This window comes from Etheostoma cragini, chromosome 17 (genome assembly GCF_013103735.1).
Source record: "Etheostoma cragini isolate CJK2018 chromosome 17, CSU_Ecrag_1.0, whole genome shotgun sequence".
NCBI classification, from domain to species: domain Eukaryota; kingdom Metazoa; phylum Chordata; class Actinopteri; order Perciformes; family Percidae; genus Etheostoma; species Etheostoma cragini.
The window spans coordinates 13,689,532-13,699,849 of NC_048423.1; the positions used below are offsets into that span (position 1 = coordinate 13,689,532).

At 38.4% G+C, this 10,318-nt stretch overlaps 1 long non-coding RNA gene across 1 annotated transcript in view; it reads right to left on the reverse strand.

The window, feature by feature from the left end:
- Nucleotides 1–9,126, reverse strand: part of LOC117960813 — a 12,414-nt gene extending 3,288 nt beyond the window's left edge. The window contains exons 1-2 of the long non-coding RNA XR_004660234.1: nt 9,116–9,126; nt 8,985–8,990 (exon numbers count right to left, since the gene is read on the reverse strand). This is a non-coding gene — a long non-coding RNA (uncharacterized LOC117960813). The remainder of the gene's footprint in view (nt 1–8,984; nt 8,991–9,115) is intronic.
- Nucleotides 9,127–10,318: the final 1,192 nt, after the last annotated feature.

The window sequence follows — 10,318 nt, forward strand, 5'->3', positions numbered from 1 at the left end:
TATATTGGTGCCTGCTCTACCAGGTGAGCTAACCAGGCACCCATGTATATTATTATTAAATATATACATTTTGCATTTATACGTTTACCATTCATATGTGATCTTCACTTGAGTTGTCCAGATGCTTAGCTGTGTTTTACTGTCCACTGTCGGCAGAGAAAATATTATCTCTGCCAGCCAATCATCGATTTTAATCTGTGTGATTGTTGGAAAATGGCCGCTGTAGAAGAAAACCACTGGATCTGGAAGAATTTGACATTGATGTATTCAATCAATAAAAGACTTTCTGAATTCAAATTAACTCTAGCCGTGCTGGAAATATCATCTTCATCCGACCAGAAATGCATCCCTTTTTTTAATAATACAATTTTAGCTTTTTCGAGTGTTGGTTTTATTTAAGATATATCATTCTACAGGGAATAATAAATGTTCTAACTCTACAGAAGCAGTAAGCCTGTGATAATTTTAAATCCTATTATCTTTTAGTCATTAGGTCCTGCAGATATAATTTGTCAATCATGACATAGTAAGCCCTGACTTAAAGATTGGTGGTTGTGTGAAGGCAAAACATCTTCAGTTATTGATCCACCAGACTCTAATGCCCTTCTGATCCATATCACTGTAAGCCTTATCAGTGGCATACAGGGATTTTCTGTGATGAGTAGACTTCACTGAGGTTTCATAACTGAGAGGATACTAGCACATGCATTTTATTACAATAAGGAATTAGTACAGAATAACAAGATATTAGGGGAAATTGATGTAAACTAAAGTGTTTGATACAACATTGCATGGTATGCATTCAATTGTTCTCATGCTTATAGTACATATCTAATAGTTGCACGATTTGACTAGCTCACAGTGCTTAGGGGGATTATGATATGGTCTATGAAAGCATTGTAGAGCTCGGCTAAGGACAATAAAGTGTGCTTGTACACCAGTCCGTATGGTAGAAGTCACCTAAGCAGGCACCAACTATTGGTCAGTACATATCACATTGATTTATCAAGAAAAAATATTCTTGTTGGACTAATTTTCCTCTAAAGGAACCCTACAATATTATAAACGGTCTGGGGTCGAATGCCCTGCTCCTCTCCATATTCCTTACTCATTGGATGCACAAGAAGCAGCTGTTCAACGGCACTGTCATCTCTCATTTTCCCTCTTTAAATTCCTGTTTTTAGGACAACCGTTTCATTCTCTTTCTATCTTGTTTCTCCTGTTTGAGCAGAAATCCTACCATTGATTAGCCCGAGAATTTCATTATGATTTTATGGCAGAAACCTGAAGCCACCTCATGAGCTACAGAGACAGATTACAGAAACCATTAAACAGCTCTCTAACCTAATGACCCCTTTAAAATGAAGTTTATATGTCAAAGGGGGTTTCCGAGCAAATGACAAATGCATAAATACTACAAAGAATGATTAGAAAGAAAAAAAATAGCAAAATGAATGAATTTAATACTGGTGTCATTTAAGAAAATGCACCATTAGATTAATGTGTTATACTTATCTTTTTCATTTGTGCACTTACAGGCAGTAAAAATGAATGTATCCATCTAGTTGGTTTCATTTTTTATTTTTTTTTTACAATATTTCCAATCATGTTAATGTGTTTATCCTGATTACCATATTCACCTTGAAAAGAAGCGTTATGGCAGTAAAACAAATACATCATTTGTATGCAGTGTCCAGTGTAAACACAACTATTGAAGGCTGAATTTCTAAAGTTACCCTTCCAATCTTACTTGGGTGTATTGAGAAAACTGCAATACAGTTGCACAGTTGCAATCACAGTCACAGTTGCAATATAATTCTTGTTGTGACCCTACTAGAAATAAATCTATTAAAGCTGCACCTCTTCAAATGTCCCGCTTACAGAGCAGACATATTTAAGAGGCAAACTGATATCAACAAAAGTAGACTTACCACAAAATGGAAAAGCGTCTGCTGTTCTAGTTCTAAGAATACACAAGTTACTACAATGAATACAGCCACAGTTGAAAGAATTATTTCCTGTACTAATCTGCCATTTGTTATTGTAATATATGCCTACGTTGATAAAGGGATTTATGTGTCAAGCAGTTGCATTTTAATAAAACACTATTTAGTCAGAAATGCTTTTGTTTAAAAAAGAGAATATGCATATAAGAACAAGAATACCTCTGATTTGTGGTTTTTAATACTGAACAACCTTTAAATTCTTCAAAATCAGTGCAATTACATGGGATTATAGACACTGCAGTACATACAGAATTTCTAATTTTGTAAAAAATTAAAGTGTACAATTGCGTGAGCTAGATTACTAATGAGGATGTCAGATTTTGCTTCACATAGAGCTACTTTATATGTTCTTCACCAGTCAGGCTATTTCATCTTTTTAATCTACCTCATTTACTCAGGGTCACCTTGAAATCCTAAAAGATGGAAAATTCTGAGAGGACTTTATAATTAAAATGTCTTTTTCCCATAAGATGAGAAAATAATATCTCTGCTAGCCTATAATCGATTTCAACCTGTATGATTGTTGCAAAATGGCCGCTGTAGAAGAAACAATTGAAAATTGGAGAATTTGACAAAAAATGGTTTATCCTCTCCATTCTGTGTAATTATACAGTATATATGTCTATCTCACTTCCTAACCAATCAACGACAAATATGACAGTTTGTGACAAAAGAATTGCATGGTTTACAGCTTGCCTGGTTGGAGGTGAAATGAGAAAAAAACATCCACCAATGCAAGACATCTGTCAGTCCAATATTTGAGAAAGAGATGATGAGATTTAATCAATGGAATTGTTTGGAGTATTAGATTTCCAGGACGCAGAAACCATGCAAGGCTTACATAAATGACAAAATAAGTTGTCATTGCCTTTCAGAAAGACTCGTGACTGAAAGAAAGACTGTTATAAACATTTTCTGATCTGCACCGTCCATAGGTGACGTCTAGTTAAATTTGGACGACTAAAACTGGGAAAGATGGTGGTCCCGGTTTATAGAAACCAATTGTGACTGTTGGTGAGGGACACAAGATATAAACCACGGTCTCTAGTATCAAAGTCAAGTGTTTTGACTTCCCAACCGCCTATGGTGTTAGTTTAATGGTAAATGCACTGCAATCACATGGCGTCTTACAAAGTGCCTTTTGAAAAGCGTTTCACAATCTGCCTCTCATTCAACCATTCACACATTCATACACCAATGGTGGCATGCAAAGCGCTGGCCTGCCCATCAGGGGCAACTAGGTGGTTAGTGTCTTGCTTAAGGACACTTCACCAGAGGAGCTTGGGATAGTACTTGTGAATATTAAAGGACACCCCGCTCTACTTACTGAGCCACAGCCCAACCATGCATCAGAGAGATGTATTAAGGTAGAAAAGCACTTTAGTTTACAGGTGCACTCAGTTTACAAGATACTCTGAAGAAAACTAAAAGAGATAATTTTAATAATTTGAAAAGCCACTTGTGGTACTGTACCTTAAAGCACGTTGGCAATGGAATTTAGTTTCTTGCCATGGTTGTTGCCACATGGCTAGCTGCCTTCTGCTGGATTTCAGGCTAAGCATAACTCATGCCTCCCATCAATGAATCAATGAAGCGCTTGTCGTTGGTTGATTTTTATGACTCAGTTCCCATCACTTAACATTTAACATTGAAAAAGAAGAAATGTTTGTTTACTTTGTGTAAACACAAAAGTATAATCAGTTGTATTTAAAAATTCACATATTTAGTGTTGTAGTTTCTGTTTAAATTGTCTTTCTATTGAGTCAATTTTGAGCAGGCTCCTTACACCTAACAAACTCCATTTAAATTAGTTTCACTGTCCTACATTTAGAAAGGAAAATACACATGTTATAATGTTCCCTTTTTTATAAGGCCAATGGCTCATTGGCATCATAGACTGTAGTTTAATATAAAATATTAATGTGTCTTTGCAAGTCTTTTAAGTCTAGCCAAGTTAACACTTGCAGCACACCTAAACCCCATATCAAACAGCAGCAGCTGCAGAGAAGCCCCAAGCCACCTCAGCTTAATCCAATTTGACTGGCCATCACTGTGGGCGATGCTGGATGGAACATTATGTGAGGTGGATAGAGCTTTTTACTCTGCATTAGTGGAGAGGGATTTATCAGTCCACTTTTGACTCTGCTATGAAAAAATAAATTGGTCAAATGATAATTTGTATGCTGTTATGTCTCAGTGAATGATAAAATAAACAATTGTCCATCAGTTTTAGTGACGAGACTGGGTAGAAATTGTGGGTATGTTGATAGGTGGCTTATCATATTGGCACAAATTTAACTGTTAATAAATGACAGAATAATTTGCAATAAACAGAAATTGTTTAACAAATAGCTCACACTATTGGTAATTATTTCTATTTTTAAATTCTCTTTGACCTTGAAATGTGAGATGCACATGTTGGACAACCTCCATTTCTGTTGCTTGGACACTTCAAGCCTGCACATATTTTGGAAACTGGTGAATTGTCGGAGGAGTCTGGGCCCCAGTGACAGAGAAGGTGCAGAAATAAGCTTTTAGACAATCCATGCCAAACATATCAGACATCTGTCACTCGTAGTGCGGGCCAGCCTTCTGCTTTCGCAAGCTCATTTAGCAATTGGAACTAAAGATTCTGGAAGACAATCTTCAGATTATGCTGCTTTATATATGCTGCTATACCTTTCATGATGCATGCACTCTGTTCTCGCTGCCAACATCTCAGGGGCTCCCTGTGGTTTAAATGTCAGAAAGACGCTCATTCCAAATGACAGAATTAACTTACAGTCAGCTCAGCAAGCGGGGCCCTCAAATGATAGGATGCACCATCAGGAGATAATGGCACTCACCTGAGCTGCAGCACTGTGAAAACAAATAACATGTGAGCAGTTGCAGAAACACTGGCAGGGTGATGACCTCGAAACAACCAATTATAACGGTGGAATTTTCATGTGACAGAAAATATGGCATGATCATGCTGATATTCCTTGACAACAAAAAAGGAATGAGCAGGTATTGTCCATTTATTTTCACACACTCAAAGCACATTTTATATTCATCACATTCTCTTGCTATCTCTGTTTCTCTCTCTTGTAACAGATGGTGAGAGGGATTCACTCCCGGGTCAGACACACACACAGAACAGGTACTGTGTACAGTAGTAACTCAATACTCTTTCCTGCCGAGTCATGGAAATGTTTTTTTTACAACAGTTCAATTTGAAGAACAAAGTTCGCTGAATGGTATAGCTTGTAATATTAATACTACTTGACACACTTGTGTTAGCACGGTAACGGTTGCTTTCTAGTGGGCTCTAATAATCAGAAATAGACGTGGTGTAATAATTGTGGCATTACATGTGGCTATATTTGAGTAAAATATTATTGTAAAATTACTTGGGATGGCACAGAAAGAAAGAAGAGAGAATATAAGACAGACAGCAGTGCAGTTTACCCAATTATGTGTTTCCATTTCATCCAGACTGGCGATTTCAGCTCCTGAAGAACAAAGAAACATCCCATAAAGTAGACAGAGTACGGGAAAGTCAGCTACAAAAGCACCTGGGAGTAAAACAAGTCAAATATGCTGATAAAGAGCAGCTCACAGGGATTATGTAATGCTGTGTTGATGGTTAATTTGACAACGATGTGTTAAAGAGGTCCCAATAGGTTTTTGCCTTTACATTAAGCCCCATTCTAAGTTAGTCAAATTGGCTCGACTGAGCAAATTGTATTTCTTTAAATCGTGAAATGGAAACATAATCTTGTGCCTAAATAGGGAGGTTTAAAGGCAATGAGATTCATTGTGCCTGAAAATGTAAAACTGAAAAGCTTTGGCACCCTCTGCTGTTAAAGTGATTTCCAGAAGGCACCTAGTTACACAGACCTGCTGTCGTGATACACACATGGCAGAGGGCAGGAGGAATGCGTACAGCTCGACTGAAAGGAAGATGAAAGAAAAGGCTCTTTTGTAAGATTTTAGGACTATGATGCGCTAATTAACCCTTCCATCAAGGTGACTTTGTTGTTTTAAGGGAACTCATCTGGATATATATTTGTGGGTCATCCCTTATTCATCACAGGAATATGCAAGTCTCTATATAAAAGAGAAGAATCGCTTCTCTAGTTTAGTTTTCTGTTCAGAGATCTTCTTTGTCCAGGTCATGATTCCCAAAGGAGCACCAGACTAATTATTGCTGTTGGTTGTTTTATATTCACCTAATACCTTGCAGCCTTTCTCGTGCTCCCAGGAGTACCGCACATTTTACATTTGCTCGGCAGTGCTTTGCCCGAATGGTGTAGTTTGTTTTGGTTGTCCGGGGTGAACTAAGACAAACATTAATTGGTGGCACAGGATCCTCTGCTATGTACCTGCTGGGAGCCCACACACTGCTTCGGTGTGGGAACCACATCATCCCTCCCATCCGAAATCTCCTCTGACAGGGCCAGCAGCATCGAGCTCCTGGTTATCATTTATCATCCCGGCAGATTGGCTCATCCAACACACAACAGACTGATGGGTCATCCTCATGCTGGGGACCTGGCTGGAGTAAAGCCACAGCCAGTTGTCTGCATCATTGCAGTGCTGAGAAATGGAGAGGAGGGCTTGTCATTAAAGAGAAAGGAGGGACACATGTAATTCATCTCACTAGTCATCGCTGTGCAGTATATATAAGTGCTTCAGACAGCTCCAATATCGTATTAGCACACCTGCACAGGCCCCAAGAGGATAGAATAGGGCTTCTTAGTGGTGTTCCTCACCAGCTCCCTCGGAGATGTACACCAGAGATTACCCCATTAATATATCCCACAACTCACTGCAGTGGGCGGGGTAGCTCACCTCCAATGCACATCTGTAGGATTCCACAGGTGGCCTCCACTCCGCACAGGGAGGTACCCTGATTGCTTTTTCAGAAACAGCTCGACTGAGAATGTCGGATGGGCTTTTTCCTCTGGAGTGTTGTAACCTCCTTAACAGGCATCCAATCACTTCTTTCAATGGTCAGCCAATTTTATTTTTGACTGAAAACAACACTTCATATTCATTTTCATTCCACTTAATTTATTGTGAATGCCTCTAGTTGATCAAACGATGGTGGTTGACAGATCATAATCCATTCGCAATTTGATTTGTTATTCTTAAAATCTTGTACAAAGCAATAAATGCATACTTATGAGCAAGGAGTGTTGTTTTGAAAGGTCAGACCCCACACAAACAATGATCTCCTCCATCAACCAGGAGGTGACTTTGTGGATTCACTGGGATATTTCCTGTAGCCTCTACACATTAATGAGCTTTATTCCATAGCAATGGTCAACTAGGGAATCTGTCTCTCTCTCTTTCTCTCTCTCTCTCTCTCTCTCTCTCTCTCTCTCCCAGACCGTCACCATGGATACTGACTCTTATTGTGTGTTAATGGGGCAGACATGGACAGTTTTGCAAATTCAAGTATTGGCTGGCTTTCATCTGTTCCCAAGCCTAGATTTCACTCCCCAAATTTATATAAACTGTTGTATAAAATGTTTTAACTTGGATGTCTAATAATAAACTTCTGCATTTCACTTGTTGGCAACCAGCATCTCAGCTGTCGCCATGTTACTCAGTTGATGGGATAGAAAGAATCTGACAGGTCCAACTCAATATTTCAAGATGAGTGAATTGTGACACATATTATTACTGGTTTAATCAACAAGTGAACAAACAATAAAATAACAACAGGTGTAGGTTTAAAATGAAAAACAGGGGATTCTATTACTACAATCCACATTACAAAATACTTTTTTTTTATCATTTTCTGTGTCTCTGTTCTAGATTTGTGAAAACTCAGCCATCCACGCTGATACATTCAACTAGGACTAATAGACTTGAAATGCTGGTGTAGGAAAATGTCCTGAGAAGATGTTTTGTGCGATTTTAAATGGACTGTCTGGTTGTGATGACAGAGGCACAGTTTACCATGACCATTCATGCTGTTGAATGCAGCTCTCTGGGCAGATGTGATCAGCTAGGCAGTGTCTCCCTCCAGTCCAAATTGACAAGCCAGACCAGACTCAGGAGATGGATATCACAAGGGACAGCTGAGCTGCAGGAAACTAGTGGTGCAGGCAGTTTTCAGCCAGTCTCATTACAGCAGACAGGTTGATCCAGGCAAATGGTCCTCAGAGAACGTTGACTCCAAAGCACTAATTGCGTAATACAGTATAGGATGACGATTATGAAACAGTCCCCTGGAGTAAGGAATGGGAATGGGATGCTTTTAAAAAAAAAAAAGACAAATACGTGAGCTGTATTTTAAGCAAGCTGTGGCAGTATTAAACAATGTCGTGTGAGAAGATGTATTGTTCAATGCACTTGCAAACCAAATTCCTCAATGTATAATTTCAGACAAGCCCCATTAGTCAGAAGTGAAACTGTGAATGGGCAATTTATTCCAACTGTGTACTCTACAATTGCAATCACAAGTCAAACGAAGGCAACATCTTCGTCTACAATTTGCTCATTTGCCTCATTTTGTAACAGGGCATTGTTTGTTGCTTGTCTTCTTCTTAACATAAAAGCACCAGATCAATTATCACCAATGTACAGTCTGTCTCCATTTCAGTATTCTCTAATGTGTCTCACTCACCATGGCAAGAGCCTAATCTCTGAGCATGAATCTTTATTATTCAGCAGAGCTTCACTAGAATTCAAATCCCTAACAATATAGGCCAACTCAAGGTCATGGTAAAAAAAGAAAGAGAATAAAAATAAATTTTACACAGATTAATAAATCAAAGTGTATGGCCCCAATCAAAATGTAAGTGAAACACTCCGTATTGATTGAGGTGTCCTCATTTTGCACGGTAAAACCATACTGAACACATATTTCATAACACATCCAAAGACACTAAAGGGGTTTAATTGAAATATGTTTGCTTTTCACTTACTACTTTTTCTGTTAATCTAGCAATTAAGCATTCTGTGGCTGTAATTCTCATCCACTGTGCTCTGGGAATGCAAACTGCCTAAGACAAGCAGTTGTCCCCAAATGTGCTGCGAGAGTAGACAGATCATTGGTCAATTTGCTGATTGGACACTCATGTTATGTGCAAAGAGCAGCAGCCAATACTGACTTTGTACAGTATGCACAATGAATTTCTCAAAATCAAATTGGGAAAGATTAAAAAAAAAGTGTCAAAGAGATGTTGAAAGGTGGATGCATTGAAGCTTTTTTTGTACCCTTAAATGGGACGACAATCAATTTTTTAGAAAGTAATAACCTGCTCAACAATGCTGCTTTTGGAGACCTACATGTTTTTTTACATGGATTATCAACCGGTGAATGGTGACTCTGACTTTTTTGCTCCGGACATGCAGCTTTTAGCATTCTATCATATATGACATGAGAGCATATTTTACAAGGTCAAGATTTCATTTTATTTTACTTTGCCGTACAACTCAGTGCAGGTTGCTGGGGATTTGCTGATGACAGGACATCAACGACACACAAAAAACATTAAACACATTTGACAGGGTTTTTGTTTTAATATGAGTCAGACAGAAACACTAAGAGGTCAAACAACTCAAGGAACTAGCATTACCTTAAATAGCTAGCTAGCTACAGCTGATAAGACCTGCTCATGACAGTTGTAGTTTAAAAAGTTGCTACAAAGCAGGCTTACTAGAATAGTAAGCCTGCTTTGTCTACCCTCTCTCTAAATAAGGGTTCATTGATTACTAAAACGTTTGTGGTAAAACTGGAACCATTATCGCTATCATTAGCCACGCTTTCATTCACGTATTTAGATTATTATGAAGTTTGTATTAGAAAAACTGCATGGAAACAAAATACATCAATGAAACTTCCACAATTGCGCAAAACAAGTTCACCCTTGAATGAGGTGGATTTTGCCTTTGTTGAAAAAGAGTTGAGGGATATGGGATAAGGAAATGCCTTTGCCGCATAAGTTTGGACGTACCAAACATGTAACTCGCAGGACTAATGCGGACTAAAAGCTGTTTCCGCTGTCATCGTCTTACCTGATATATTCATTTGTGTTTGCCTGCATGGAACTAGCAGACATGAAACAACAATTAAAACTTGCAAAATTAAAACAAATTCCTAAAGACACAGAGTATCTCCATTTATCTATAGAACATGAGTTAGCTGGCCAAGGCCTATAGCACCAACTTCTGACCAAACTACATTATAGCCTAGTTTATGCGCTTAGTTGATGGAAATACATCTGCATTTTTGGGGGCAATGTTTCCAAAGGCTTAAAATTTGCTTCATGGTTGATAAAAAACGGCTATTGTAAAGCATGAACGGTGTAGCA